Genomic DNA, 24,040 nt, shown 5'->3' with positions numbered 1-24,040 from the left:
GGTTTCCTTTTCGTACACCCCATCCTCTACTTGAGCCCAGGGAGAGATTGTCTCTCTTCTCTATCTCTCTGTGTCTTTGCCTGACACATGTCTGGCATGGCCTACTTTCTCCTTGATGTCATCCGTCATTGTGAGGACCTGTGAAGGCCATCCTTCCCTGAGTGTCTCTCTGCCACTGTTCAGGCTGTGTCAGCAACGAGGGGCTGACTCACACCCCGACAATCCCCCTCAGCCGTCCCCCTTGGGAAAAGAAGACACATCGCTCCCCAGACGGACGGCCTCATTTGCATGGTTATAAATCACTCACAAAGTGACAACCAACCCGTACAGCACAACATAAGCAACAGGGCCACAAAACTATATGTGCCAACCACAGCTTCATCTGACTCCCGTGAGCTGTGGTAGGGAGAATGCCGAATGTCATTTGGAAATCTTGGTGATGGTTCGTGTTGTTGACAAGGTGGGTGTGGGTTTCATTCTACATGTGCAGGCATGTTCAGAGCCCCTGCAGGTAGGTTTTCATCCCTGGAATGTGTCAGGAATGGTTGGATTTATGTGATAAACCTGATTTATAGGGAAATGTAGGCTAGTGTAATTGCCCAGTGTGCTATCTGCTGAAGAGTGAAGTTGTGGTATACTGGTGACTGTAGAATGTAAGCACTATTTTAAAATGTTTAATCGATACGTGACTTGATGAAGCTTGAATTAAACAGTTGAGACTTGAAACAACCAGTCTCTAAATCATGACAAGACAGTTAAGTCTCTATTAGATCGATAGAATGGTTTGTGTGTTTTTAACCATAGAACCTTAATGAAACGTCCCAAATCTCAATTTAGACATTAATCTGTAACGGATTAGGATACAAACACTTTAAGATGTATGTGTTATAAAAGAAGCATCCCAGATTATTTGCAGCTGTGAGTGAACGCTGATCATCTATTGCATATTCTGTAATTTCTTTTTTTTATCAGTTCATTATCGGGCATTTTAAATGAAGCACGCAATGTTAAACCTTGCTATTTTGTTTTTAGTAATCTCATTTCGTTTGATCGATCTCTCGGCAACCAAATGTTCTGTGTGAAGGGGGAGGAGAAATCCACTCTTCCCGGTTGCGCCAGTCTCACTCTGAGCGCATTTCCCTTAATTTCCTGGTTCTCATATGCAATGTCACCCGAGGCGGATGTTTGACTCACAGGTGTGTCGCTAACTGAGCCCTAGCTCAAGACAAAACACACCTGGAATCACCATGTGATCCTGTACCTGGGCGTGGAGAAAAGTCCCTGCTATTATCTGACTCTTTTGTTGAGTTGAGCGATCATTTTTTTCTGCTGGATTTGTCAAGCGCTACACCAGTATTTGAACGGAATAGTGCCTTTCTTCAACCGTCTCAGCGCATGTTGGAAGAGTAAAATGTGAACTTTACGTGTAGGCTATTACTTGTGGACTTATATGTTGTTGTTACGAGGGCATCGAAATCTTCACTGCTCGCATTTGTGCAACTGTTCCTTTTTCCAAGGTGAGTTCGGGGTGTTTACCAGTTAAAGCTCAGTCTATTATATGCTTTCCGTTTCTGTAGAACTATTCAAATGAAGTCGCTTGTTATTTTACATGTGTCACTTAACAAAGCGCTACGCATTTTTATCAGACGAGAGGAAAAATGGCTTGCGACTTGTATAGATAAATGTCTGTACTGTATCTACACGAGGGTCGGGACTTTTATGTTTAACATCAGTCGTCACACTCCTACGAAAAGTTACCCCACAGGCTAAAACAGTATGCTATCGTACATGGAGGTGAAGGTGTGCTGTTTAACGGCCGAATTTAAATGGAAGTCGAGGCAGGGCGGCGCGGATTATTTGTTTTACTTTGCATTATAAGATCTAAACCATTACAACAATAGTTTCAAAGGTCGACGATTTGCAATCCTCTTGCAAATTTGCACATGGCCTAACTAACTAGGCATAAGAGAATGTTGAAGTTGTTTGCCCCTTCATCAATTTGTTGACAAACTTCGTATTTCAATCTTTTAACTGCGGTTCTTAACAGTATGGACGTGTCAATGGCGGTTTTTAAACTTGGATATAAAGTCAAGACATAATGCCAGGAACGTCGTCTCAAGGACTCTTGAGCTGTTCTGATTCGCTGGGTTGGGTTATGAGGGCTTCACACAGACAGATCGTAACATGCATGAACAAACATATGTCTATATTTGTGAGACTCATGTAATGTGAGTGTGAATCACCCCCCTGCCTGTTGATACAACGGGAATAAGATACGTTGTTTGTCGATTTGGTAGTGAGCAATGCATCCTGTTAACGTTTTGTCTTTGCTGTGGAGACAGTTTCCCCATTCATGTCAGTAGTGAATCTCAAGAGTTGCTCTGTCAGTCCGTGTCTCTCTGTCCCTGGCTCGGCCCTCACGGCTGACTGTACAGCCTTGTTGGCTGTTTAAATCCTCCTTTTATTCCTTAACCCTGTATCTCCTGCCCCTCACACAGACCAACTGTCCATGCAATGTTCCATCTTCTGTGGATTATCCCCATTAAATGGTATTAAACAAACGTTCTCATAGTTGAAATGGATTAGTCCGGGTCGGGGGTGGTTAGGGGGGCATGTGGAGGGAGGAAGTATGGCTGGTGGGGTAGTTTAGAGGTGGGAGTGTGTGTATTTAAATGGTGGTGGTGGTGGTGGTGGTGGTGGTGGTGGGGGGGGGGGGGGGTCAGCACCCAAACTCCTGACAGAGAGAATCGGAGTTTCCAATGTGAGCCATCTGCTTACAGGGACACACACAGACAGACAACAGAAAACGGTGTCTCTCTACCTTAACCCTCCTTCTGTCTGTCTGCCTAACAGTGCTTCATTCAGGGTTAGTCTCATGCTGTGTGAATAAATAGACACCCAATCTCTGTGGAAAAACAGTGATCAATGTTTTGCCTGCCTTCATCAGAAACTAAATGATCCTCTCATGGTGTTTTAGAGACTTGCATTACCCATTTGAGTCACATGCAAACATTTCTTAATTCAGGAAACTTGCCCTGTTCATCGTCCTACCTCAGTTCATTAGTCATAAGGGAATGAATAGATGACATTGCAGTTACAGAATGACCATGATTGTGTTGGCTGGAGTCATGGAATTATTTATCATCTGGTCTACTTTGTGGTGAGGTCTTCTATCGGATGTTAACAAATGTTTAAAAGCAAAGTTTAACCTAGTTAAAGTTTCAAAATGTGGAAACATCTCTTACGGTTTCTTGTTCGTTCCCTCTCAACTGCCCGTATTTACTAGGTCATCAGTCACCGGGACACCACATTTGTTGTTTTTCTCCTCAGTCTTTTTGCCAAATGGTTTATTCTGTCATGTCTCATCTGCTGGTATGTCTTACAGCGTGACAAGTATTTGAGTTTTAAAGGTCATTAGTGGTTGAATCGATCCTTTGTTCTTATTTTCATTTTACAGGATTAGTGAGCTCCTAGTCTTTTCAATTTATGAAGAAAAGCCATAATCCCGGTAAGCAGTGTCGGCCTCACTGTCTATCTGGCACTGCCGAAGCATCCTCTTCTCCATCCCAACCCAGGTGAACCAAATGCTGCATCTCCGTCTCTTTGAAAAGGGCGTGGCACCATCTGACCTAAAACGCTCCTACTTTCATGCAGCGTATTTGTCTCATTCATTTTCTAGAGGTTGGTGCGTGCTGCCGGTGTGTCAGTTTGGCATTAGAGAATGTGTGTGTGTGTGTGTGTGTGTGTGTGTGTGTGTGAGGGGTGGGGTTGGATGGAGATTGGAGATCTCCTTCAGATTGGAGATTTGTCTTTTCATGTCAGGGGGGATTATCTTGTGTTGAGGCGGTGGCGTGCTGAGGTGGATTTGAGTGATCTCATCTGCCTCTGGGCTGTATGGCTGCCACTCTCGGATTACAAGGTCCTGTCCCAAACCTTGCCTTCACCACCTGTACCCTTCAGGCTACATTCTCCCTGTATTCTTTCTATCAGACACCAGGGAATCCAGGCCGCGTGCCAAACCTATCATTCCTGTACTGTGGAAGCTCAATTAACTACCAATCCAATTACTACTCTAGCCCATGGTCTCCATTGTCCATACCCGATCCCAAACCTACAATTCACCTCGTCCCCTGTGCCCTTCAGGCTTTATCATGTGACTGCTTCTATAGTTGGTCTCCACATACCCCTATAGCCTAAATCTACTCCCCCCCCCCCCCCCCCTGCTCTTCAACACTCCTAGTTCATGAAAAAGCCAGCGTGGTAATGATTGGCCTACCTCTGAGATGAGATCATATCATTCTCACGTCTTCCTACCAGCAGCTGGCTGCACGGCTGGGTCCTGTTTTCCGGGGCGAGCAGGCCCGCATGCCTTCCTGATCCCCCCCGCCATGCCCTCCAACTCCCACTACCTTGCAATCAGCATAGCCTGGCCAGAGGTTGAGGACCCCTCCCTGGGAATTTCCCAGCCATTTCCACTGGTTCCTACCGCAGGGGTCCAGCTCCTGTTCCTCAACCTTTACCATTACTGCCAGATTAAGCTCTGCAGGGTTCACTGTGTCACCTTCAAACAACCTTGAATCGCTCTCAACCCACACACTACACCTTTCATCCCTCGCTGGCACTCTCCACAGTGCTCTCAACCGACCACGGCTCTCTTCTCCACGCAACTCCCAACCCGTGAGTTTAAGTCGCTTCTCTCGACTTAAACCCACACCCCACTCTGTCTCCGTTGGCACCTTGAACAGACGATCCCCCATCCACTCTTGCAACGGTTTGCACATCAGTCAGAGTGAAAATGTGTCGAGAAATGTGCTTGGAAGAGATAAATAAACTGGCAGTGTGGGAGATAGGGCAACTTAATTGGTGGATTGGAAAGGTTGGACAGGCACTTTTTATGCAAAGGGAGCCAGAGATGCTTATCTCCCAGGGAAAGTCAGGAGGACGATGGTGGTCGTGATTTCAGGCGAGGCGGGGGAAGGAGTAATGTTCACAAAGTCAGCCTCGAGGAATACATCCCCCGTCGCAGTTCGAAAGATGGTATTAGGAGCGTCGGTGGTGTAAGCTGTCAGGAGCAACCCTGAGGAAATGTATCTGAGAACTCTGCAGGTACAATACAGTCCTGGGTGTTCACTTTCTTGCTGTCCTCCTTCTCGTCTGGCTTCCACCTGACGACTGACAGACTTGACAGGACACCCACAATGGATGAGCTTTCGAAGCTGCTGGCTTATTGGAGAGGTGTCAACCTGCTAGTCTAGGCCGCTGGCAGAGGCTCATATTATGATACCCAGGGCGGAGAGATGGAGAAATGAGAATTCCAGTTGGCTAGAAATGTGAATAAGGTCACCTTTATTGCTTGCTTAGGAAATGTTGGTCAGATCTCTCTCTCAGAGAGACATCTTGGCTTGAGAAAAAGGGAACGAAAACCCAATTTGTTTCTTGTTTTGGTAATTGAACCTGGCAAGTCGTGCTAGTCAAATGCTATCCATTTAGGACTTCAGAGAAAGTCTCTTATGCCCGTTTCCATCAGGCTGATGTTGACTGACAATGTTTAGTCTGAGTCTGTCTTATGAAAAAAGGAAGACTATGGGATCTTTCAGACTTTTCAGTTTAATGAAGATGAGTTGACGCATAATTTCAGTGTAAATTGAAAGAGCATTTGCAGGAATTGACATCTGGATGATATATGGCTTTCTTTAAGAGGTTTTGGTTTGAAAGCAGTCTCAAAGTTAAGGAATAATTGAAAACCTGCAGCCACTCACTACCTATAATGACTTTCTTTGCTTTTCAGTTGGTTTCTTATTTATTTTTTTAAAATAAGAGTGGGTCCAATTTGAGTGACATTTCATCCTAGCAGAGGCGCTGCAGGGTGCAATCCATTTTTATCCATGTGGGTAGTGTCACAGTTAATCCTCAAACAGACCAATTTCCTCCTGCCAAGATCATTTTTAATTATCACCTCGACTATGTGACTAATAGGAGGTCCAGCTGGTTGTTGCTAATATGGTAGTGGCTGTTAGGATATTGCCCTCCCTTTTTTTGCATGTTCACTGGGCGATTAATTATGAAGTAGTGGACGTGGGCCTTGGCCAAACGGGGCTGGTGTACGACAGATGCGGGAGGGGTCAGTGCCATGGCAACAGCTGGAAATGAAGGTCACTCCACCCAGAGAGAGGGAGATATGGAGGGGAGAGTAAAGCTAGGGGGAGAGATGGCCAGATAGATGGAAGGAGTGATGGACCACTGAACTGGCAAAGTAAGTCTGAAGGACTTACGTAGTCCAGAGAGAGAAGAGAGGGGGATAGAGAAGCCGGGCTGACTCCTACATTTTAACGAAGTAACTGGTGCTTCTCAAAAGATCTACGGTTGTTTATGACCCCACAGGAGAACTTCTCCATGTCCACGTCTCCATAAATTAAGCAAGGGCGTTCAGTAGCCTATGGCCCAACGGGGACCCATTAAAATGACCCCAACAGGAATTCCTCAAGTTACTGTGCCTCCGGCTAAATGTCACAGGATCAGCATCATCTGCCTCCCATGTGGACACTACTCATGCTGACCAACTGTAGTTTTGCAACAGCGTCTGATGTTTGTTGTCTAGTAAACACTTAATTACTGCAACAGGAGGCTGCTATCAGAAGTCAGTTTCCAGAGAATACAGAACGGTTGGTGTGATCAGGGGAGTGTGGGTTCTTAGGGAGTTGTAACATTATTTTCATTTCCCCCTTTGTCCCTGGTTTAGTACTGCTGGTGGTTGAGTTTGGATTGTCTTGATGCGGACAGATGAAAGATGGTGAGTAGATGTTGGTCAAATGATAATTTTATTGTTTTACATATATTCAATAACAGGTAACTCAAATGAAAAATGAAAGAAACCATCAATTTCATTCAGTTATGGCATACAATGTCCCTAGATGCCACAGCCTGTACTGTATGGCACTGCACGTTCAAAAGAATGTTTGCACACTCTGCCACGCGCAGATGTGGCTACCAGTACTTAAAGGTCCCATGACATGAAATGTTCACTTGAGGAGGTTATTTAACATTAATATTAGTTCACCCTAGCCTGCCTTTGGTCCCCCAGTGACTAGAAATTTTGATAGGTGTAAACCAAGCCCTGGGTATTCTTCTCTGCCTTTGAGAGATAAAAGCTGAAACGCTCGGTTTTGAAAATGCTGGTTTTATGACGTCATAAAACCGAAGGTTACTTCCACTTTCTCTGCTTTGCCCACACTGAGAATTTGGCCCACCAATGAGAAAATGAGCTACAACCGTGCGAGCGAGGTATTGGTTTTCCTCGGGACATCATAGCTTGCAAACGACCAAATCATGGCAGTTAGCCCCGTCTCTTTATTCCTCTTAGCATTTAAAGCTACAGACACAGAAACGGCACGTCCTGAGGAAAGCTCATTGTGGGACTGCTCGTAGTGGCTGTAATTCTGCTGAATTACAGGAAAGAAACTTCAGATACAGTATTAGGGGACCACTAAGGCCTATATAAAAGCATCCAAAAACAGCACGTCATGGGATCTTTAAGGCCTTGCCCTTGGGCTCCACCTTCAGCCTTTGAGTTGCATACTAACAACAAAGAATGAACATAAACTCAACATTGGGTTCCTCCAGGAGTTGTTTCATTAAGGCGAGCCAGGCTCACGGTAACAGTCGGGTAGTCCTGTGCTAGTTGGATAACAGGCCTGCAGAAAAGTGTTCCTTAGTGGAGCGGTAGTAAGCTTTAGGAATCTCAGCTATGCCCATTACCCAAGCAGAGCCAGGGAACAGGCAGGAGAACTTGGACTTTGGGAACGGAAACAAGCGTTTGAGCGTTTACGACTTCCTGTTTTTACTCTCAACACCTCTGTCTCCGACTTGGTTTCAGTTCTCTTTTCTACCACCACAGCTTTCCTCTCCTAGTTTTTTTTATTCCCAAACTTTTTTCAACCAACCTTTTCTCTTTCTTTGTCTCCCTTTTTCTTTCTTTCTCTCTCCCAGCGTTAGCCTGTGTGGATATTAATCCTCGTGTTTCACCGCAGCCCCAGGCTGGGAGCTGTCTGCTGAAATGCAGATCTGGGGGAGATGTCACTACAGCAGTGCGTCCTGGTGTGTGCGCGTCCCCCGCAGCCACCCTCTGCTATTCAGACCCAGCCATGTCATGCATTATTCCTCACTGACTCATCTGGGCAGCCCCAGACGTCCTCCAATCCCAACTCTCTGTTTGGTTTCAACTTCCCTCCAATGGTGGGAAAAGTAGGAAAAACACAGATTCCATTTTCTGCCTGCAACTACATTTTACTGAAAACATGCATATGTGATATGTTTATGGATACATTCACTATCTCTCTTTTCTTCTGCACTGGGTTTGCATTGCCTTCAAGCCAACCAAATTGCAGACCTTAGAGAAATGGCATCATGGTATTTGCCAGATGCCTTCCAAAGAATGCCTAGATGTTTACAAGCCCTGTCACCATGCACTCTTATACTGGCTTACACACACCCAACCACACACTCCCACTCTTGACATGCTACAGCCTGGTGGTGCTAGCTACGTCTTTTTTACGTTGTGTCTCGCCCGATTCCACGTCATTGATCTTTTAGTGGCGCTCAGTTCTTTAATTACAGTCATTAGCCAGAGAAGGTTAGCTGTTGCCAGGGTTAGAGTACCCTATTACCCAGACCAAGTCTCTCTCCGTCTACATTTCTTCGTCAGAAAACAACAGATGCCCCAGCAGTTACAATGTTTACAGAAAATACACTGCCAAATTGGATCCCTAAATCGGATAAATAGATATTTTTTTTCTCCTTTCCAGCACTCCACTTTTCTATAGGAAATGGAGGGAAAGTGTGTGGAGTTCAATAGCAGATTGAGGCAAAGTGTTAGGCTTTGTGTCTGCCATCTCTGTTGTTATTGGGTGACTAGGCAGGGTCAGATTATGCTCTTATTTCCTTCTAGAGAGTTCCATTAAAAGACCTTTCTGAGTGCTAGTTTGTACTTTGTCTGTTTGAGTTCATTGCGTTTGTCTGTTTTTCCTGTGTTCTGGTTCTTGTGACAAGTCCATTCCCTCTCCCCTTGTCCAGAGTAGCTCTGCTTTCTTTCACTTCTCTGTCTGAAAGCCGTGCAGACATCAGTACAGACATTCCTGAGTGTTTAGGAATAATTCTTTAGTCTGACGGACTCTGTGCGAGCTATGGAAACTCGCTGTCTCTCTGCAGTTGGACCTCACTGCACGTCTCTCCTCTTCACGGACACCGAGACACAACAATGCGCTTCTCCCTGGAGTGGAGAGCTAAAGCAGCACATCTGTTCCACATGCAAGATGTAAACAACACAAATCCTCATCACCAAATCTTCTCGATTATTGTGTGTGTTTGCGTGTGTTTAAAATAAAATTGCTGAGGAGAAAATCTGATCAAGGAGGATCAAGTATTTGATCCATGTAGACCAGTATTTTCCAAACTTGTGAGCGAGTTAAGTGAACGGTCCTATAGACTTTCACACGAGAAGCACTGCAACATAAAGCTTGGGTTAACACTGCACCGGTTAACACTGGTTTGACTTCAGTCTTTCTAAGAAGACTGACCTGGGTTGGAATACGCTTCCATGGCCTACTGTAAAGCCACTATTACCTACCCAATTGTTTGCGTGTCTTTGTGTATTGTTGGTGTCTTGAGTTGAAACCTGAATAAACCTACACTTACCCATGCCTTTTAAAGTAGGCTACAACTTGAGATGTGAGTCATGCTAAAGTGTCCTTACATAGTATAGGGCAACCAGTGAGGCCTGGCCTTCGACAAAGAGTGCTTTCTGAGAAGTGGGTTAAGCCGGGGAAGAAAGTGATGTGCTGTGAAACGCATGGTGTCAGTCTGGCCGTTTCATCCTCTGGGGAAGTGATAGAAGGACTCCGGAGTGGACGCTCAATTTACTCATTCGAAAGAGCAGCTGAAAATACAGCCATGTTTTTTTATCAGCAAAAGAACCACTGTTGGCACTTCGCCTAGCATCCAGCGATGCTAATGGTGAGGTGCGTGAATTTCAGGGATTAATAATGGCCAACCTCTCCTTACCCCCAGGAAGAACAGACAAATGCAAATCCCATTTCTCCTTTCCTTATTGGAGGTGTGTGTATGTATACATGAGTGCCAGGGAGGAGTCTCTCCTTGAGCAGTTCCATCCAGTTGGACCTGTGTGTCTGGGTCAGGCCCTGACAGACACAAACACAGCCCTGCTCTCCCCAGCCTGATCGATTCACTGTTTGCTCTGTCTTGTCTGAGTGCGCAAGCTCACACTCCTTGGCTCTGGCCCTGGAAAATAAGCCCAAGTTGGACCACAACACACACACACACACACACACACATGCGCGTTCTGCCTAAGGGAGTAGGGCAGCACAGGCATGGATCCATGAATTCCTCATAACGCAATCTGTCGGCTGATCAATAATTCAATTCTATCTGTGAGCAAGCATGTCTGGATCCAATCTCACCTGCGCCTCCCCTCAGCCTCCTCTTAACAAGGTGGGCGTTATGTCCTTGAGCCAGGCTGGGCTTATAGGTGTGTGTGTGTGTATCCATCCGTGTGCGTGTGTGTGTCCACCACCCCGGTGCATAAAGAATGTGTTTATAATCATGTAGTGTACATGGGTCAATCGTGCACAGCTTGTATCTGGGTATGAGTGCATGTCCAAAGCCGTGTGGTGGAGAGTGTGTTTGTCCACGAATGTAAGTGTTGAACTCAGTTTGCGTTGTCCTATGGCTATGCGTATGAATGAGTGTGTGTGTGTGTGTGTGTGTGTGTAGGGGGGGGATTGTGTTTGTGTGTGTGTCCAGGTCTAGAGAACTGGCGTGTATGCGCGTCCGTCCAGTGGTAGAGGACAGGTGCGTGTGTGTGGATGAGTATGCGCATGCTGTCCCTCCCTCCAGGTGGTTTGGAGAATCAAAGGTGTGAATCTCATTAGAGGATTCGGCGCCTGTGGAGGGGCAGCAGCTAAGTTGTCTGATTAGCCGGCCCCCGGGCCTCTCCTCTCATCCCCGTCCAAGCCGGGTCTGAGGGCCACTGGAACCCCCCCCCCTCTCCCCAACACGCACACCTCCACGACACCCGCCCCCAGCCCCAGACAGGTTCACGGTCACCAGACAAGGACGCCCCCCCCCCCCCCCCCCCTTTGCTCTCGCCCCCGTGCTCCACTCTCTCATGTCCAAGCCCTAATCAGCTGTCGGTTTCCATTGCTGGTTTTTATCCCTCTCCTGAGTGGTTTATGAAACGGCACACTCGCGTCCCCTTTCACCCTGTGGCCCTTCATATCAGGCTTCAGAGCTTTGGAACGGTCTTCTTCCTGGGTTGTCACTGAGCGTTTCAAGGCCTTATCAAGGGCTGTGACCGTGAGCCCACCGTGAGCCCACTATCATCCAAGGAGAAACTGGGCAACAGAAGACTTCTGAAAGACGATTGGCGCCTAACTTGTTCTCAATGGGCTCCATCTCTATGTCTGTCTGTGTCTCTCTCTCTCTCTCTCTCCCTCTCCACGTTCCTGGTGAGTCTAATGCCTGTCCAGATAAAACAACTCCAGAAAACTTCTACTTTTCACCCTCTCCTTCCCACAGATAACCACACTTTATCTAAAAGTAGACACTGGCAGCACTCTCTCTCTCTCTCTCTCTCTCTCTCTCTCTCTCTCTCTCTCACTTTCAGTTTTTCTCTCTCTCTGTGCTGTCGGTGTATTGCATGTAATCAGTAATGGAAGGCTTGTGGTTTTCTTGAGGCCCGGGTGCTGGTGTGGGAATGATTGTGTTGAGGGAGGGAGGGGAGGCTATTGCGGGGAGAAGGCAGGAGGGGTGAGGCTGGCTGCCTGGTGTGTATCTGCTGACTGTCACTTCCATTAAGCGGCCTGTCTTCACTAGTCTCCCTGTATAGCCTGGTCCCGGGCTCCCTCAGAGAGAGAGAGAGAAGGTCCCTTTTGTCCCTACAGATCCGTCCTGCCTGCCCCAACCCCTCCCTCCCTCCTAACCGCTCCACAGATATGCTGTAATTACAAGGCAAGTCTCAGTTTAAAGTTTCCTATGAGAGGATTTCGATGGTCTTTTTTTAGGGCTTATTTGTGTCATCTGTGGCGCTTTCTTCGTTCAGTTTGTCGAAGTCTATGGATGTTTATCTCTGTTGATGTAACTTTTTGGCCTCAATTTCTCAGAGATAGAAAACAAGCAGGGTACAGAACTCTCCAGACACCCTACTTTATACGTTTCCCTCAGTCCCTCTCCCAATCAATAAAAAAAAGAAACTTTTTATATATCATGAGGCAAGTGACTGAATAGTATGAAATGTGGGGAGCATCCCAAAAGGAAAACAATCTCCTGCTTTTTTCTGTCTTGTTGATATTATCGGTTGTCCTGGCCGATATGACCATTCGTCTGTGCCCCATATGGAACAGCTCCTAGGAATTGTGAATAGTTTATTTTACAAATAAAATAAAACGGTTGCATTTTAAAGGCCGCTGCAATGCCCCCGGTTGTCCAAGCCAGTGAAACAATCAATGCATTAATTGACAAAGTCAGTTCAGAATATCAATTAAGAGACACTTTGTCTGCAGTCATGTCACACAGGGAGAAAAAAAAAAGCAATTAGAACCAATTGTGGGCTGCTGTTGTCTCTGGCTGGTAATGATTTGTTACTTTTGGGTTTATAAAGCCAGCTATTTACCCTGTTAGCCTCCCCATACCCGTCTGGGCTTCGCTTTGTTTAATGTTATTAATAGTCTGTGGTTTTGAGATCCCCCATTTGTGTTGGTGTGTTTGTTTGTGGTGTGTGTGTGTGTGTGTGTGTATACAGCGAGACCAATGTGTGCTGTAGTACAACCTCGAGGGCTTCATATCAGCCTCGCTCAGTCTTATCCCAGTCCAGACACGCTCCCACTCTGGAATGACAAACATCTCTATGGCTAACGCACACACCAGAGTAGGCCTTGGCACTAGCACATACACAGTCGTGTGAACAAAGAAACTCACACAAACACAGTAACACTGGAGCTCATACTGACTGGCACATGCTCACACACACACACACACACACATGCTCACACACACACACACACACACACACACACACTGACACACACACACACACGATGTTTACGTAGACACACAGACACATACACTCTCTCGCTTTCTCTCTAGCTCTCCCTGGCCCACACTAAGCTTTCATGTCAGTCCCAAAGTGGGGGCCATTCTCTCTCTAGTAATGACACGGTTGTGGTCCTCTCAGCAGTCTTCTCAGGCAATGTGTGTGTGTGTGTGTGTGTGTGTGAGAGAATGAGAGACAGAAAGCTCTTACCTAGAGGTGTGCAATCAGCCCTGCAGACGCACACTGTCATCCAGCTTCAAGCAGAACCCTTCACGTGAAGGATCAGTTGAGCTCTTCTGTCTTCAACCAGCTTCCGGCATGATTAGAATATTTCTCATCATGTTTTTGATTTTTCTATCTTTAGAGAATGACTCACACTTTCCAACTCTACGACACCCGGGTTTGATGCCAATTATCATTGACATGTTTGTTCGTCCAGCCCTATTTGGTTGTGGCAGAACCAATTAAAAGAAGGGTCTTTTGCTCACTGAGCGTAGCAAGGTGGTTTCATGGCGTGTGAGCCTTCCCCATGTGTGTCCTGGGTGTTCTTGGCGACGGTTAGTCTTGGCACGTGCTGCGAAGGCCAGCGGTGGAAGGTCGAATCAGGCCCAGGCCTGCTCGACTTCAACCAGTGAAGGAATGTTGAGACGTCGGAAAGTCACTCATATACCGACTGCTGCTCTGCACTTTGAAGAGGGGTATTAGTGTTCGCAGTGGTGTCTAGAGAAGCTGACTCATCTTTATTTAACGGTGGCTGTACATGAGTCAATCCTCTTCCTCCTTCCGTTCGTGTGAGGGGTAATGTAGAGGGTGCACTGACAGACCTTGAGTGAAAAAGATTTCTTAAAGAGATTCTTAAAGTATACTTACAAAGTAGAAGCACTCATACAAACATTCTCATACGATACAAAGAAAGTTGTCAATAAGTGTGTGAATATTTGAAATCTGTATCTTATAAACGTTATGTATAACGTTGTACAATCTAAAGTCGAATGTTCTCCAAATGTGATGTTTTGCACCCTCTTGGCTAATGGCATCTGGCCTTGATCCAGCTCCATCCAGCTAACCACCTTGCGGCCTCCTTCGCTAAACTGAGCCACGTCTACATACCTGGATACCTTTAGCCAACAGCCAGCGGTGGGGAAGCTCTTTCCACAATGTTTCAAGAAGCGTTTGGGGATTAAGCTTCGGGCTGTTTGAGGGGCCCAGACCAGGAACAAGATGTTTAGCTAGCACCTGCCAGAGTCCCTTGCCATACACCACCAGCTACAAGGAGAGCTTGGTGCAGGGTGCAGTTGCCACAGAAGGTATTTCAATTCATGACCTAGCCACATGATAATGGCTTCTCCTCCTGTTTATGGATTGCCCTCTCACTGCCCTTCGCTTGCACAACTGGCTTGTTGACAACCCTTGGAGCCGCTAACTGCTAACCACTAACAGCTAACTTATCTCCTGAGCTGTGATGTCAGCATCCTGTCTGTGCTTGTTCATGGTCGCCACAGCTCACCCACTGACCAACGTCACTGTGAAAAGAGCTAAGCCTGTTGTTCCAGGGGGCATTAACCTATATGTAGGGATGGGCATCATTCAGACCTGGAAAAAAAACTGCTCCAGATGGGTGATTAATCACACTGGTGAGTGTGTGGGTGTTGGTGTATGTAATATAATTACTGCTAATGTGTGTTACAAACAGAGATCTAGGTGATTACTCTGGGATGAGCGAGGCTAACTGTAATATTAAATGTAGTGTGTGTGTGTGTGTTTTACTGAAAGGGCACGCCGCCTACGTTACTATACTATCTTTGTAGAATGCAATTTAGTCTCCAGTTAGTTTGTATGTGACTGGATTCTGTGCACCCGTGTTTGTGAACACGCCAGCCGGGTTCACTGGTAATGATAGCTGCGGTGAACAAGCTAAGCTCCCAGCTGGGTACGCGCAAATGTGGAGTGGAGATCGAGGAGGGGAGGGGGGAGGGGTGGGAGGTGGGGGGAGGAGGGGTTGAGCGGAGATCGTGGGTTGGGGTTTATTGTGCAGGTGCAGTCATCCGAATGAACAGACAGAAAAAGAGTGCACATATGTGCCATGAAAGATTAATTGCTTTCTGTTAGTGCTAGAACTCATCATCACCTCAGAAATACTAGAGAATAGCAAAAAGACTGCAAGGCGAGCCTCACCTGTTGAGTTGTGACAAATGTCACACACCCACAAGGCAGCCCAACAATACTGTGTTTCTGTGTTAATGATGAAAAGCGGTTTATTATGTTTACATGAGCTAGTTAGTGGAAGCTGGCACCGTTTGGAGGGGGGGGACATTGGACGTGTATGTGTGTGTAATTGTAGATGTATGGCTGTGATTGTGTGTGTGTGTAAACCTGTGCTTGTGTGTGTTGGAGGAGGGGCTGTGGAGGGGCTGTGCTTGTGTGTGTGTGTGGATAAGGGGGTCATTCTGCTGTCCACAACCACAGCTGTCGTCGTGCTTTAATTAGTTTTGCCTGGCACAGGGATCACACCAGCTTCTCAAGTGTTTAAGAGCTTAACAATAGGTGTTTATCAAGGTCTAAATACAGCCAGAGAAGAGACATTCATTTTGCCAAACGCCTCTACAAGATTTTAGACACGGACCGTCTATACAAACCTAGGCCAAATAATGCTTAGTCTGAGCTCATAGCTTTCCACTAAATACTGATGTACCGGAATGTTCTCAGTGTAGAGCTTTGCTCCCTCTCTTAGCCTTTACTATTGCTTTCTCTCTGCCTCCCTCAATCTCTGCCTTTTTTCTTTGCCTCCCCCAATCTCTCTGTCTCCCTCTCCCCATCTCTCGTCTGTCCAGGGACGGATATCATTCTGCATCTCTCTCTTTAACTCGTTGTCCGCTCTCTTCTCTATCATAGCCATGCCATTGACTCATTAGCTGAGTAGTCCTCAGCTATCATCTCTCCTTCCTTGATTTTCTTCGACCACACTCGGTCCCAATCCGAACAGGAGGATTTTTTTCACTCCAGCTAATGATCCGATATGAGCCGACAGACCCTCCCTCCCTCCTTGCCTTTGTCCTGTCTTCTTCACGTCTGTGGATGCTACCTGACGAGGCTCATTTGTCAACTCTCCCCCCCCCCCCCTTCCAGCCACCTGACTCTCCATTGCCGCGTTGGGGCCAGCCAGGCAAAGGCTGGGCAGCTGGGCAGACGTGTGGAGCAGAGGGAGGGAGGGAGGGAGGGAGGAGGGGAAAGGGAGACTTGAGACGGCGGGAGAGGAAGAGATGCTGAGTATAACTGAACAGGACTGAGCTCTGAGTTCAGGTGTGGCTCCTCTCTCGGCCTGAGGGTCTACCTCGCTGTTTTCCTCCTTCTCTCCCGATGTGCCCTCGTCTCTCCCGCTCTTCCCTCCTCTCTCCCCTTTCCCCCTCTTCCTTCATCTCTCCCGCTCTCCCCTCCCCTTTCGCTCTCTCCCTGCCTGCCTCTCTCTCTCCCCCCCAGCTCACCCCGGCCCAGACAGTGTGACTCCAGTGAGAACCTCTGCTCCAGCTGTTGCTCCCCCCCCCCCCCCCCCGGCACCTTTGCGTGTCAAGGCCTAGAAGCGGGAGGATCTGACTGTAGCATTGCCCCCCAAGCTTATTGTGCAAGCTACAGGAATGCTAGGGGATACTTTTTTGTGTGTGTCTTAACCAGATTTCACAGGCGTTGTAGTCTGCTGTATTAACACAAATCTAGCCCCATATTAGGACATCCAATTCCATAACGAGTTTGTGCAATAGACCGGAGAGACACGCGCGTACACACGCTCTCACACTGCTCCCTGGAAGAGATTTCAGAGATTTGTGAAGGCTTGACCAGATTAGAATGCCAGCAGGAGGAGAAATCTCCTCTCCATCCTGTCATGTGTGTTTCCATTGTTGCCTGTCATTCCCCTGTTCTGTCGTCTCCTCTCTTTGTGGGTTTGTGTTTCTGCTTGCTATCTGGCTCGCCATTGATAACACCCAATCCCTCACAATTCTTGGCATACAGGATCAGCGGCGATTGCAGCGTAACGTGTGTTTGTCCACTCGATTTGTGTATTGTCTGTGTGTGTGTGTACTTAGTGTGTGTGTGTGTGTTAGTGTACTGTATGTGCGTGTGTGTGTGTGTGTAGGTTTGGAAGGAGAAGGGATGCGACTGTCGTTGTTTATCTACCTTGCCACTTCCAGATGGCGCTCAGCAGAAAGAATCCACTTCCTGACACAGTCCTTCTCCCCCTCCCCTTGTTCCCTCAACCGTTCCTTCCCTCCCGCCTCCCCCTCGCCCTCCCGCCGCTCGCTCCTGAATACAAGCTCGTTTTCAGGGCCAAAAAACGCAGTAGGCGATGAGGGGGAGGTGAGGAGGGGGCCGGAAGTGGGCGGTGGGGGGTGGGGGGTGGGTGGAGACCAGGCAGGAAGGCAGATGGAGACTACGGGAGGAGTTCCGGAATGTCAGGTGTTGCTGTGTCAATGTGTGTGTGTGTGTGTGTGATTGCATTTGGGACATGGGTGTGCGTGTGAGTGCAGGTGCGAAAGTGTGAGTATTTGTGAGGGCGTATGTGCTCGCGGACATTGTCAGCCGCAGTTTTGCTTCTTGTAACGTTTGTTTGTCTCCGTGTGCGTGTCTGTTTGTTGGCCTTGTTGGTGTGTGCGCGTATGTTTGCATCTGTGTGTGTGTGTGTCGTGTTTGTCTGTATTAGTGTGCTGGAACTCTGTGTCCATTGTCTGCACGTTTGGCTCCGTACCCGTGTGTTTGTGTGTTTTGTCTCCCTGTTGGTGTGTGTGTGTATGAGTGTATGTAATTTATATTTGTCTCTGTGTTGGTGTTATTGTGTATATATGAGTGTATTCATATTTGTCTCTGTGTTGGTGTGTGCCGGCGCTCCTGTACACGAGTCTTCGACACATTTCCACTCGAGGTCATTGGTTCACAAAATCTTGTCTGGCTCTCCAATCATGTCGTCCAGCCTCGTCCCTTTGCCCGGGGATTGATGGCCGGTCAATTCCACCGCCGGAGATAATCACACGGTGTCAGCCTCCACCGATCCAAACTCCTTATCTGGCTCTCCCTCTGCCAGCGCGCCGCAAAATGACCACCGAACGGGGGCTTCGCTCTTATTGGTTCTCCCGCCTCCGCTTAACCCCTCCCAGGAAAGACATTCCAGTCCTGCGCATGGTTTTCTGTTCTAAACGACCCCCCCTCTCCTTCCTTGATAACACCACAGCTCCCCCCCCGTGTCCTACCTGCAGGAGCGCTAGTCTCCTTTTCTTGTCTGGAAAACGCTTCATATTGTTAAGCTCATAACACAAACAGACCACCTGATGACGATGATGATGACGGGAGTCAGATGGCTGAGCGGTTAGGGAACCGGGCTAGTAATCTGAAGGTTGCCCGATCGATTCCCGGCAGTGCCAAAATGACATTTGTGTCCTTGGGCAAGGGCACTTCACCCTACTTGCCTCGGGGGGAATGTCCCTGTACTTACTGTAAGTCGCTCTGGATAAGAGCGTCTGCTAAATGACTAAATGTAAATGATGGTGATGATGATGATGACGATGACAGGCTTGTTTTCAGCCGCTCCGTCCCTTCCTCAGAGCGCACGCCGCGCGCTCCGTCGTGCCCGCCGTCTGCCCGTCCGCCCGCCCGCCCTTCCTGCTCGTCTGCTCCGTTTCCTCCTCGAGCGCCCGGCTGATGGACTCGGGAGCGTCGGGGAGGGTGTGTGCTAATTGTGGCCTCACGGGAGGTGCCGCGGCGCGAGGGGGTAAAAGCGTCGGGGTCTCCCGGGGGCCTGCGGAGACGGTGCAGGGGCTCGGCTGATGATCGCTGCTCCCTGCTCGGCATGATTATCCTGTCTGCTTAATGTGCTCTCGACGCACAAACTAATGGAGGGGCCTCGGGAGGCAGAGTCTGTATGGGCTGTCAGAAGGGCCAACAGATGGGATGGAGGGGTGGGGGGTGGGGGGGCAGAGGTGGAGGGTGAGAAAGATACGGTGAGAGTAAGCGCGAGAGTGATGGGAGGGCGAGAGGGATGGAGTGGGAGACAGAAATGGAGGGAGAGAGGAAAGATTAGTATGGAGAGGCAATTTTGTTGAAGAGAGAGGTATGGTTTGATCAATTATGAAATGGAGCCCTTTTAGTCCGTGTTGGCAGCGTTCCTTGCTGGTTAACTATGTAAAAGGGTCATTTGGAACGGTCTCCTAGCCTTCAGGAATAAAAGCTGCCCTTGTTTAGAGTTTCAAGTATCCGTCCACACACACACACACACGGATGTTCATTACCCACATGGAAGTTTGCACAGAATGTCTTGTAGAGTGACTGTGACTGTGTTTGTGTCTGTGTATACTGTATGTTGGAAGGTGTGTGTGACTGTGACTGTGTTTGTGTGTACTGTAAGTTGGAAGGTGTGTGTGTGTGTGACTGTGTGTACGTGTGTGTGTGTGTGTGTATACATACACGTCCGTGTGTGTGTATACATGTCCGATAGCGTGTGTGTGTTTGTGTGTGTAGAAATGTCAGTGTGTGTGTGTGTATAAATGTCAGTGTGTGTGTGTATATACATGTCGGTGTGTTGGTATGGAGGAGGTGGTTGGGTATTCCCGTGTGGCTGGCCTGGCCAGCTCTGATCCTAACCCCTCTGTAATTAATCACCAGAGGATTACAGGCCAGTCTCTTATCCAGGCCTGCTCTCCACCGCTCTGCTCCCCTCCAAAACACTCCTCCAACTTTCAGCCTAGTCACACTCGATAGCCCCGACAAAACCTGCTCACTGCTCTGCAACCTCCTACACACACACACGCATGCGCACACGCACACGCACACACACACTGCTGCCCTGCATCCGTCTTGTTGTGGTGCTTAACAGTGACTCCTGGGTTTGACTGACAAACTGAACTAATCTGATAAACAGCTGGGGGTCAGAAGCTTGCAGAACACGCCCGCTCACCGACGTTCACGCGCCCACGCACGCCCACGCACCAATGCTCCTTGTCCCGTCAAATACCAGGAAATCTACCGCCTCCCTCTCCATACACATTCCAAAGTCAGTTTACACACAGGCACGGGCGCCCGCACACCCCTCTCAGCTCATTGGGTAGACAGAATCCCCTGTGACAGCAGCCCAGGCCTGACTCCATCTCTATCACCTCAGCACCTCACAGGGAGGCTGATTGGTGCTACGCTGAATACATTCCCCCGCCGCCAGACAACTTCATGACACCGTGCCCTGGTTCCCAGGTGGACCACAATCTGTGACGGGAGGGCATCGCTGCACCGTACCCCGCGGAAGAGAGAGGGACAGAGAGAGGGACAGAGAGAGGGACAGAGAGAGGGACAGAGAGAGGGACACAGAGAGGGGGACACAGAGAGGGGGACACAGAGAGGGGGACAGAGAGAGGGAGGGACAGAGAGGGGGACAGAGAGAGGGACAGAGAGGGGGACACAGAGAGGGGGACACAGAGAGGGGGACACAGAGAGGGGGACACAGAGAGGGGGACACAGAGAGGGGGACACAGAGAGGGGGACAGAGAGGGGGACACAGAGAGGGGGACACAGAGAGGGGGACACAGAGAGGGGGACACAGAGAGGGGGACACAGAGAGGGGGACACAGAGAGGGGGACACAGAGAGGGGGACACAGAGCGGGACAGACGACGGGTGGAGGGGAGGAGGGACGATATGGCTGCCCCTGCAACAGACGAGCAGTCGAATGCCTGGAACATTTCTCACCGGGGGGTAATGATGCGACGCTCGAGGCAATTAAGAGCACAGACTCCCGGCGTGCGTCTGTCAATCACTCGGCCGTCACGGCGACAGCTCGAAAAAGTGCGCCGTGTGGAGTGGAGAAGCGCCGATCCGACACTTGAAGGGTCACTCACCTGAGGTAGTCTCGCCCACCATGCCTCCCTTTGTCCTCCCCCCCCCCCACTCCCAGCCCCCCCCCCCCCGCCCCCCCCTTCCTCTTTTTCTCTCCATCTGAGCGCCGAGCGTGCAAGGAACAGTCCCAATCAACAGTACCGTTTCCGAACGTGTCCGGCGCACGCTTTGTTGGAAGCCGGTCTCTCCGCTCCTCCTCTTCCTCCTCCTGTTGTTCTTTCTTGTTCTCCAACTCCCCCCCCCCCCCCCCCCCCCCCCCCCCCCCTCCACTCCTAGCCCGTCACGGCTGCTGAACGATTTCCTCTCACCGGGCATGGTTCTCACTGTTTCCCAGCCCGTGTCAAACGAGGCTCCTATTTAAGCTCATTAAATGTTTCCAAGACAATAGGAAATCAATGGTGCATACGGGTGTGAGAACTTTTCTCTTCATTTAATTCCTCCCACCCCCCCCCCCCCCCCCCCCCCCGTTATCTGTTTGCAGATCTTTCCCTCCCTCTTTATCTTTCTCTCTCGTTCCACCTTCCCCCTCTCTCGATCTGCTACGTGACTCTCGGTGAGGGGGTGTGGGGGGGGGGGTGGTAGGTAGGCGGAGGATTTCGGAAACCGTCTATGCCTCGCCATTGGCGATTGGCGCCACTGCGTACTGACGTCCAGCTTTCAGGATTCCCCACACGACTCGCCAGCGACTTCAAAGATTCATTGACCCGACAGCCCCGCCGTTACGGCTGTAGTGTTTGCTTTTAGCCCCGAGGAAAAGAGTTTGAAGGAAAACAAAGTTTGGTTGTAGTCTTGAGGAGAGGTGGAGGAAAGCAGGGATTGGTCGTGTTCATGGATTTAATAAAACACCGCTTTCTCTTTCTTTACCTGGGTTGCCTTCACACTTTCCCCCACTCCCTCCCTACCCCCTTCTCCATTGCTCTATTTCTCTCCATTCCCTCTCTCTCTCCCACTTTTGCCCTTTCCGTTCCTTGCTTGTCAATGTTTGAATTTGATGGATTCTGTGTTCTTGTGGGCTGTGTGTGTGTGTGTGTGTGTGTGTGTGTAGTCATTGTGTTTCTCTCTGTGGGGGTGGTTTGGACCTACACCTTTTTTTTTTCCGGAGCTCCTGTAATTGCTCTTTTGGGGGCAACCGTCTACCTCACAGCTCTCTGTCTCTCTGCTGTGCTGTCTCTCTTTTTGTTGTTCTCTTCCCCTCCTTCGTGACCCCCCTCCTTCTCTCCCTCCCCCGTCACCTCTCAGTCTTTGACCCCCTTCCCCCACTCTTTCTGTGTCCCTTCTTGGCTCATTACGGAGGATCACCCACCTGCCCAGTGTCTGACACACACACACACACACACACACACACACACACACACCCTTCCACTCAGCACTTTTTCTGAGCTGGCTGTTGCCTGGTGCTGTGCTATCTGCTATGAAACAGCTTTGCTAATACTGTTTGGCCAAGAAACGGAAACAATGGCACCCTGTTCTCTTTTTTTCTTCTCCCTCCTGCTTGTGGAAATGGCCCCTTCACAGCGCTGGACTGGCTGTCAGGAGCATGCAGGAGCTTCCCAGTTGAGCTTCTCCTGCTTCCATCTGCAGCCCAGCCCTTCGGCCTCCAGCCCCCAGCCTTCAGCCCCCAGCCTTCAGCCCCCAACTCCAGCCCCAGCATCCAGCCCTCAGCCTTCAGCCCCCAGCATCCAGCCCTCAGCCCCCAGCCCCCAGCCTTCAGCCCCCAACTCCAGCCCCAGCATCAAGCCCCCAGCCTTCAGCCCCAGCATCCAGCTCTCAGCCTCCAGCCCCAGCATCCAGCCCTCAGCCTTTAGCCTCCAGCCCCCAACTCCAGCCCAGGCATCCAGCCCTCAGCCTTTAGCCCCCATCCTCCAGCCCCCAACTCCAGCCCCCCATTGTGGGGTATAATGGATGGAGCCGGTTGCAGCTTCCCAGCTCAGAGCACCATCAGAGGAGTTATCTATCTAAGGGCTTTGAGTGGCCCGTGATGAATGGCTCTGTGTCTCTGCGATCGATAATCTGCGAGAACCCAGATGAGCTGGATGGGGGCCCCCACTCTCTCCTCCCCTTCTCCGTCCACTCTCCTCCTCCACCGCCCCGGCCCGTCCTTTCGTGATCCCCACTATGTTTGTGAAACTGTCCCTGCCGTCCAGGAGGACTGGAATGGACCATTGATCTTTTTACCCTCCGCTTGTTTTAAAATAAAAGGGCGATCTCCTCTCCGCCCAAGCATGTAGCAGCGCTGACAGCAGTGATTGCTACAGTGGCGACTGGCACGCAAACGCCACTTTAGGCTGATCGAAGGGTGTAATAGGAGAGCCACGCGGACAGGCAGAGAAAGCGCAATTCGCCCCCCCCCCCCCCCCGCAATTCGCCCCCCCCCCCCTCTGCCTCAGAGTGCTCTTCTGAGGTTACCAGAACAATACAGGGTGAGGTAAGCGATGGGTCCTCATGTGAATCCATGCACTCAAACACACATGCATGTGTGGGTACGCGCGCGCACACACTACACACGACAACTACTGCTGCCTAGGCTTATTGAATGTAATCGGCCTCAAAGCTCGTCGAACAACCCCACCCCTTCTGAATGAAAAGGGTTGTTTTACCCCCCCGCTTAATCCTTTTGTATTTTTGTTTTGCGTACGGTATTTTAGCAGCGCAGCCCTCTCCCCGGACCACCGAACAAGGATGTTCTCTGTGGTGCGCGGGCTGGGCTGGGACTGTAGGTGTTGCGCCTTTTGATCTGCTTACTGCTCACACACGCGCACACCTCGGCTCCGCCGGAGAGGGATTTGAGATGAAAAGAAAGCGAGTAGAAATCGCTCCCTTCGCCAGGGACCAACAGCAGAGTTGGTATCCTCGCCCTCCATCTCTCTCCCTCTCTTGTCTCTCCCCCCTCTCCCGTCGCCTCGTCTAGCTTTCAATCCCCACGCCCTGCCCCCCCACCCTCCCCCTCCACCAGCTCTCAGCTTCACTTCCCTCCCTCAGTGTGACATTAAAGGAAGGTGGGTGGTGGTGGGGGGGGGGGGAGGGGTCAGAGAGGGCTTCTGATAATTGCATAGCTGACGGCCACCGCACCTGT

General features: G+C 49.5%; 1 protein-coding gene across 1 annotated transcript in view; it reads left to right on the top strand.

The window, feature by feature from the left end:
• Positions 1-1,166: 1,166 nt before the first annotated feature.
• The window catches only part of plxnb2b (plexin b2b), an 87,418-nt gene continuing 64,544 nt past the window's right edge, over positions 1,167-24,040 (top strand). Inside the window, exon 1 of the mRNA XM_084672118.1 lies at positions 1,167-1,517. The gene's annotated coding sequence lies outside the window, so the exon portion shown is untranslated. The remainder of the gene's footprint in view (positions 1,518-24,040) is intronic.

This window comes from Hypomesus nipponensis, chromosome 14 (genome assembly GCF_054491055.1).
Source record: "Hypomesus nipponensis isolate SF chromosome 14, ASM5449105v1, whole genome shotgun sequence".
Taxonomy (NCBI): domain Eukaryota; kingdom Metazoa; phylum Chordata; class Actinopteri; order Osmeriformes; family Osmeridae; genus Hypomesus; species Hypomesus nipponensis.
Note: the sequence above shows the minus strand (reverse complement) of the source record. Positions and strands in the feature narration are given on the sequence as shown.